We start from the raw sequence: 8,495 nt of genomic DNA, 5'->3' as shown, positions 1-8,495 counted from the left end.
CAGACCTTGGGCTCCCCAGCATGCCCTGGCCCAGGGTTTCCACTGATGGCCTGCAGATGCCTGCCGCCCCTGAGAGCCAAAATGACTTCCCAGTTAGCAAGGACAGCCCGAGCCAGCTGCCTCCTCCATGGAGGGACAGGACCAACAAGGTTTTCAAGGATGATGAGGAACCTGAGGGCCGCAGAGCACCCCACCTGCCTCCAAGACCCAGCCCCACACTGCCCCCTTTGTTCCTGGTCGGCAGCACCCACTCTTCTCCTAGTCCTGACGTGACAGAGCTGTGGACAGGAGGGACTGTGGCCTGGGAGCCAGCTCTGGAGGGTGGCCTGGGGCCTGTGGAGAGTGAACTGTGGCCCACTGTTGGGGTGGCTCCTCCCACTCCCTCCCCCACAGCCCCTCTGCCAGAGATGAAGGGCAGGGACGGCCCCCTGGAGCCGAGGACTCCCACCTTCCCAACCCCAGGACCAGGATCATGGGACCTGCAGACTGTGGCAGTGTGGGGGACCTTCCTTCCCACAACCCTGACTGGCCTCGGGCACACGCCTGAGCCTGCCCTGAACCCAGGACCCAAGGGCCAGCCTGAGTCCCTCAGCCCTGAGGTGCCCCTGAGCTCTAGGCTACTGTCCACGCCCGCTTGGGACAGCCCCGCCAACAGCCACAGAAACCCTGAGACCCAGCCGCTGGCTCCCAGCCTGGCTGAAGCCGTCTCCCCCGCGGACCCGTTGGCTGTCAGGAACGCTAGCTGGCAAGCAGGAAACTGGAGCCAGGCAAGTGGTGTGGGCTGGGTGGGCTGGGAGTTTGCGCGGGACCTTGGTGACTGTTTCCTCATCTGAAAATGAGCAGAGTGGGACACAGGTGCCATCTGTCTTGCCTCTCTTGGGGCAGGAGTTCCCAGGATTAGGGGAATGAGGGGACCTCGGGGCCCACTTCTGGGCAGCACAGGGGGCCTCAGGGAAGGCAGGGGCAGGCACGCTGTGGCAGCACAGCTCACCCCAGGATGCAACTGGCTCAGACAGCTGTGAATGGGGAGGGTCCCCGCATGGCTGCCAGGCCCAGTCCTGCCTAGCAGGCAGCAGCTTCCCTGAGGCTCGGCCTGGCTCCTCCAGGCTGGGCTCAGCCCACTGCCACCTGGCTCTGCCCTCAGTGGCTCCACCCTCCTTTGACAGTGACCTGCAGGCATCTGAGCTGCATGAAAGAAGCTGGCCAGGGCCCCCTCCCTGGGTCCCCAGATGGTCACTGCAGGAGAAGCAAGCTTCTGTTCAGATCCCTAATTTGGGGGTGGGAAGGGGCAGGCTGAGGCCCACAGGGCTTGTTTTGCACATCAATAGCCAGCGATTTGGCTGCTTGTCCCAGGACCCAGCCTTCCTTCCCTGGTGCCTCTGGGAAGCTACGAGGCTGGTCAGGACAGCTGGTCAGGGGTGCCCTCAGGGCCCCCTCCCCCACCTCTGCACCAATGACACTGGAACACAGGCCCTTTGTCCCATGTGAGCAGGGACAGTTGGTTGCTGGGGGAATTTGACTTTTCATTCTCATGGTCTTCCTGGGAGATGGGTGGAGGAGCCTATTTTGCAAATAAGGAAACTGCGGCCCAGAAGAGTGCCCTGTCTTACTGAGGTCTCACTAGCCTAGGTGGGTAGTTTCCTGACTGTGGAGGCCTGGCGGGGATGGGATCTGCCTGGTTTTCACAGGTCTGTGACCCGCAGTGCTCCACCACCTGTGGCCTGGGTGCCGTCTGGAGGTCGGTGCGCTGTAGCTCTGGCCCGAATGAGGACTGTGCCCCCGCTGGCCAGCCCCAGCCTGCCTGTCACTGCCACCTGCGGCCCTGTGCCACCTGGCACTCAGGCAACTGGAGTAAGGTGCGTGAGGATGGAGCCAGGACAGGCATTCCCAGGACATGGCGTGGAGCCCTGGTTCCCCACGGCCTGTGTTCCAAAAGCAGCAGGACAGGGGAGGGCTCCAGGCTGCATGTCTGTGCACCAGATTGCACCGGATTCCGAATCTCTTGGGAATCTTCTCATCTGTGTCTGGCTTGGCCTGTCTCCTTTCCTCTGTATTTTTGACCCCATCTGGACTTGTCTTTCACCAGCTTGCCTTTGTTCCTCCCTTTCTCTGTCTGTCCCAGCCCCTGGCAGCCCCTGGCCATGCCACCTTTTGCTGGGTCCTGCCAGCCTTGGCCTCTTGCTGGGGCTTTTCAGGGACTTGCCCAGGGCTGGGGCGTGGGCCTGATGTCTTTCCTGCCACATGCCTCATGGGGTCACGCCTGGGGGGCTACACCCGGGGATGTGTCCCCACACGTCTCTCGGTTCCCAGTGCTCCCGCAGCTGCGGCAGAGGTTCCTCAGTGCGGGACGTGCAGTGTGTGGACACACGGGACCTCCAGCTGCTGCGGCCCTTCCATTGTCAGCCCGGGCCTGCCAAGCCACCTGCGCACAGGCCCTGCGGGGCCCAGCCCTGCCTCAGCTGGTACACCTCTTCCTGGAGGGAGGTGATGCCTGGGGGTTCAGTTGCGGGGAGGGGATGCCCTCAGACCCTGGCTGTCCCTGACTCCTTCCCTGCCCACCCAGTGCCCTGAGGCCTGTGGCGGTGGTGAGCAGCAGCGTCTGGTGACCTGCCCGGAGCCAGGCCTCTGTAAGGAGGCAACTGAGACCCAATACCACAGGGCCCTGAAATACCCAACCCTGCACGCAGTCGGTGGTGGGGCCCTGGGGCCGGGTGAGCCGGGCTGCGTGGAGGGATGGGGAGCAAGTGCGTGGTGGCACCTGGTCGGTCCTGGGTTGGGTGAAGGATCTTTTGAGTGTGTGCTGTGAGCCAGGCTCTCTGTGGCCCCTGCGCATGCAGCAGTGACTGGACGAGGCCCCGCCCACTGGTGCTCACACCTGCCAGGGAGAAACAGACAAGGAAAGGGCACTTGTGCTGTGATGTCAGGGAAGGCCTTACAAGGAGGGGTCTGGGGTTGAGACCCGAGGGAGGAGTCAGTGATGCCAAGGACAAGGATCAAGGGGATAGCAGGTGTGAAGTCTGAGGTGGGAATGACGAGCTTGGGGTTATAAGGGAGCCCAGCAAAGGCCAGCGGCAGAAGGGGGTGGAAGAGGGGCCTCAGATGGGCAAGACACCTTCTGCCAGGCCTGTTTGGAACTCAGGTGTTCAGGCGTCTCAGATTTGGGCCCTGAACTGGGTCCTGGAGTCAGCTGGGCCAGCATTTGAGTCTTTGTCCCACTGGCTGCTGAGTGACTCTGGGCAGGTTGCTTTGCCTGAACAGACTGCCCAGTGACTCTGGGTCACTGTTTTTTCATCTGTAAAATTGGAACAGCTTAGGAGACAAGGGTCGGGAGGATTAAATGAAGGATCGTAATGAGGCACAGGACCAGGCACAGCACAACACTGGCACAGCCAGCGCACGTTTAGGACTGATAACAATGAAGCCTGGTGGGCTGAGCCCTGGCTGTGAAACCTGTCTCCTCCCCTCCTGCCCATGGGCTGCTGCAGGTCCTCTGTCCCTCAGGCACAGCGTTGTCTTGCCCACGTCTCTGCCCACTGCTGTGTCAGGGCTCCATCCTGGGGCCCCTGCCCAGGCCTCTCAGGTGTGTCCCGTGTGAGGGGCTCACTGCCCAGGAGCCCTGAGGGCTGTCCCACTGTTCTCATGCCCCTCCCCTCTGCAGGAGCCGATCCCACAAGTGAGAGTGGGGTTCCAGCACCAAGTGGGCTCTAGGGGTGGGACCAGGTCCTCCAGGAGGCACTGAGGGGGCAGCTGGGAGCAAGGGCAGGCCTGGCAGGCACAGGGCGTAGGGACGGCTTCCCAGAGGAGGTGTCACTGTCCCCACTGCTAGGGCTGGCCCTGGAGAAACTCATTCCTCCCCCACTCTCCCCAGTGCTCAGCCCCCTGTGGCAGTGGTGTCCAGCGGTGCCTGATCAAGTGTGTCAACACCCAGACGGGGCTGCCCGAGGAAGACAGCGACCAGTGTGGCCACAAGGCCTGGCCTGAGAGCTCCCAGCCGTGTGGCACCGAGGATTGTGAGCCTGTCGAGCCTCACCGTGAGTCCCCTGACCCCAGGATCTCTGCTGAAGTAAGGTGGGGCCAGGAGGGCGATGGGGAAATGGGGTCGTCAAACCATTGCATCCACAGCACCGGCTGGCTCCATCTGTAGTCTGGGCTCAGGAGCCACGTGGCCACTGAAAATCCTGATGCCACAGGATGCCATGCCGAAGGCTGGGCTGTGCTGGGAGTCAGTCAAGGGGAGTCCCAGTCACACAACATCCCGCAGGCAGCTGTCTGACCTCGGGGGAGTAGAGGGAGTGGCCCTGGCACCTGACTCGCTGTGTGAACCTGGGTAAGCTCTTTCCCCTCTGGGTCTCTGTCTTCCCATAGTGAGACCAGGGATGTCCCTGAGGCTGTGTGAAAACTGGGCCTGGGTGAGTCCCTGTCCCCAGCCCTGGCCTGTCCATTCCCCGGCCAGAGGACTGCCTAGAGTGAGCAATGGAACCGCAGGAAGGGCCTCCCTTCCAGGGTCCTGATAATCCAAGTGATGGGGGGTTTCCTGGCCAGCTGGGTCCTGGTGGAAGGGCCTGAGCTAGAGGTGGTTCTGGATACCCCACCCCCCCGCCTACCCCCCCACACATACACGCACCCACCCACCCACACACACACACACACATACTCACACACTTCCTTCCTGAGTCCCAGCCGCTCTCAGCAGTGCTGATGGCAGGAAACAGGGTGGCCCTGGAGTCTCACCTAGGCTCCCCTCACCAGCTGAGTGGCTTTGGGCTCCATTTCCCTCTCAGGGCCTTCATGTGCTGAAGAAAGGGGCCGCCAAGCCCCATCCTTGCATAAATGAGGTCTGGGCATGAAGGGCCCAGCACTACGTGGGCATCCAGGTGATACTCAGGGAAAGCGGCTTTTTCCCCTCCCCCAAAGTCACTGTCATCCCCAATTGCAAGGTCAGGGAGAGGGCCTGGGACCGACCCTGACAATCTAAGGAATCCAGAAGCTGTGGTGTGAGGAGCTGCAGCCCCTGTGCTATTGACTATCTACTCTCTGCCCCTAGGACAGAGGCCTCAGCCAGGGCACTCAAGCTGGCATTCGGGGCCCCCTGCAATCTCCCCGGTCTGCCTTCTCCCCTTGTCCAATACAGACTTCTCTACCTGTGCTGGCTCCTGGGCAGCCCTCATTCAGGCTCAGAGTGGCCCCTGCCATGCCTCGCTACCCTGCCTCTGGCAAAGGTGGCCTTCCTGCCTCAAACTCCATTATCTCAGGCAGCACACCCACCCTGTCCTGCCTGCCCTCAGCATGCACCCAGCCAGCATCTCAGAGCACTCCTGTGTGTCTCCTAAGCTGGGTGCTGGCACCATGTCTCTTACCTTCAGGGCCAGTGTGGTGGGGTGGTTATGATCCCTGGGGGTGAGGACCAGATGGGGCAGAGAACAGGAACTGAGGCCCCTGGGGGCCTAGAACCAAGGACGGATGGCCCAGGAGGCTCTGGGCTTGCAAGGTCTCCCAGGGATGGGTGTGAGTGGGCTGCAGGGAGTGGGCTATGGGGGCTGGTTAGGTGGCTGAACTAGAAGCGGTCCTAAGTGAGGAGTTTTCTGCCACCAGTGAACAGTGGAGGGGCGGCTGGGAAGGTGTCTTGGACTTTGAGACCCGGAATTCCCAGGATGTCCTGCTGGTCTGTGGGACAGTTGGCAGGACATGTGGAAAGCCGGAAACTCCAGAGTGTGTGGTCGCTGCAGTGACACAGCATGGCCACATCCGTTTGCTGTGGAGGTGGGGTTGACAGAGGAGGGAGCCAAGCCCGAGAGGTGAAGCAGCTTGTCTGAAGTCACCCTGGGCGACCAAGATGCAAGTCTGCAGATGTGTGCTTTGGAGCTCTGCCTGGAGCTTTGGTGGAGGAGCCTGCCTGCTGCCTCGTGCCCTCTGCTGGGCCTGGGGGATGTCTGTTGCCCTCCTGCTCCTCCTCCCCAGGGAGGTCTGCTGGAGTAAGCAGGGCCCGGGCAGCAGTTGGGGGCTGTCAGCAGTGGCAGTGGCATCAGGAGCAAGGCCAGGAGGCTGGAAACAAGCCACTTCCCAGAATAGCTCTGATAACCTGGGGCAGGAGGGCCCAGCCAAGCCTCAGCCCTGACGAGCACAGCCTGGAGCTGGCCTCCCTCCCCAGTGGGCCTGGGCTCAGTCCCTGGTTTCCGCTGACAGCCTGTAAGGCCCACTCTCTCTAGGCTTTGTGGCCCACCTGAGAAGTGGGAGGCTGGTCTGAGGGATGGGACCCTGTAACCCAGAACCCAAGGCTGAGTACAGTCCCTGTGGCTGGAGGTAGTCACGGAGGCCTGGCAGGACAGATGCACTGGGGCAGGGGGCGGTGGGGGGAGTTGGGGCCAGAGGCCGCTGCAGGCTGGCAGGAGGCCCCAGGACCACAGTTCTGTGCCAGCATCTGTTGGGGAACACCAGGGATGAGCAAGGATGGAGATGGGGTGGCAGGGCATCGCCCTGGGCAGACCCTTTCACGGGCATGTGAAGGGGTCAGGGTGGGGTCTCAGGACCTTTCCTCCAGAAACCTCAGCCCAGCAGTGCCCATTCTCGTGTCATGGGGTTGGCCATGAGTAGGTGAGAGAGAGATAGCAACAGTTGGAGACCTGCAACTCTGCTTTGGGAGCTGCTCCAAAAACCGGGGATCTCTGCTTGGTGGGGAGCTGCTGGAGCCTCCTTAAGGAGGTTGGGGTGGGGAGCCAGGTTCTGGGTACTGTAAACCACTGGTTCTGATGCCCCTCTATCCCCTGACTCCAGACTGTGAGCGGGACCCCGTCTTTCGGGTTCTGCGAGACGCTGCACCTACTGGACGGCTGCCAGCTGCCCACCATCCACACCAGTGCTGCTGCTCATGCTCTCTGCCCAGCCATGGTGCCCCCTCCTGAGGCCATCAGTGGGTCACCACCCACCGCTGACGTTGCCAGGATGCACAGACCAACTGACAGACCTCAGTGCCCACAACGGGCTGTGGAGAAGCTCTCGCCCCCTGCGCCCTAATGGTGCTAACCCTCTCCCTACCCAGCAGCAGGCTGGGGAACCTCCTCCCCCTCAAAAAAAAGTATTTTTTTATTCTAACAGTTTGTGTAACCTTTATTATTATTTTACATAACTGAACATCTATCACAGTGTGACTTCATCCTGGATTTGGCAAATCTTAAAAGTCAGAAACTCTTCCCCCAACCCCTCTGCCCAAAACTCCACTGCAGCAGCACCTCGGTAGGCGCGGCTTTTCACCGGCTCCTCTGGGGCAGATCTGCAGGGGGCAGAGCAGCAATCGAGTCCATGACAGCATGGTGTCTGGTCCTCGAAAGCTGGGTGGCTGCTGCCCAAAGAGGCCTGTCTGCAGAGGGTGGGGTTCTGGGGGCAGGAAGGTCTTCTGGGCAGGGGCACAGCTTGGCCCTTTCTTGCTACCTGCCTCCAGCTCAGGCTCCCAGCCTCCCCTGGGGCCCCACTCTGTGGTCCTCAGAGACCTGTTACACAGGGAATGGGCCCACCTCGTCACTTGCAGGGACTGCCCCCTGGAGTACTGGGGACTGGGGCCCCCACGGGCACCTCCTTGGCCCTGTCTATTCTATCTGTTGAATCTTCTGCAAAAAGCGGGCAGAGAGGGGAAAAGCAGGCTGGCCAGCTGTGCCCTACTGTGTCCCCACATGTCCCTTCATCTCTGTGCCCAGAGATAGGGCCGGGCTAATTGCCACTGCCTCAGGTTGGCCCCTTTCCCACCACCAGCCCCAGCAACAGGTTCCTACCATGCTGATTGACGGTTCAACACCAGGCACCTGCCTACCCACAGCCCCTTCCCCTCCCATAAAATCTAGTCCCATGGAGCCAGACAGTGGTGCCCACAGCAGGGAACAGAGGGGCATGAAGGTGCTTTCAAAAGGATCCTGTCCTGGCCAGGGGCGGGAGGCTGGGGAAGGGGCAGACACTGTCCTCCCAGGCCCAGGCCCAGCCCTGGAGCTGACCCTACCCTCTGTCTGTGAGCCTTGGACTCAGCCGTTGACAATTTCCTCCTCAGCCCTCCCCTTGGAAGGTGTTACACCCCTTCTCCAGGTGGGGACACTAAGGTTCAGAGAGGTCGCCCTGCAGCCTACAGGGGTCACCTCTCACATTCTATTCTCCAGCATATGACATCCCTGGACAAAAGAGGAGTGTGGCCCTGGAGCCTGCATGTGGCAGCCACAGCCACTCAGGGCTGGGTGTATGTTGGGGACGGAGTGGACACCACTGAAAATCACTCCTGGCTGGGTGCGGTGGCTCAACGCCTGTAATCCCAGGGCTTTGGGAGCCTGAGGCAGGCAGATCACCTGAGGTCAGGAGTTTCAAACCAGCCTGGCCAATGGGGCGAAACCCCATCTCTACTAAAAATACAAAAATTAGCCAGGTGCGGTGGTGGGCACCTGTAATCCCAGCTACTTGGGAGGCTGAGGAAGGAGAATCGCTTGAATCCGGGGGCGGAGGTTGCAGTAAGCTGAGATTGC

The sequence above is a fragment of the Mandrillus leucophaeus genome, unplaced genomic scaffold (genome assembly GCF_000951045.1).
Source record: "Mandrillus leucophaeus isolate KB7577 unplaced genomic scaffold, Mleu.le_1.0 Scaffold1116, whole genome shotgun sequence".
NCBI classification, from domain to species: Eukaryota; Metazoa; Chordata; class Mammalia; order Primates; family Cercopithecidae; genus Mandrillus; species Mandrillus leucophaeus.
The sequence above is the reverse complement of the archived record's forward strand: the minus strand, read 5'-3'. Positions refer to the sequence as shown.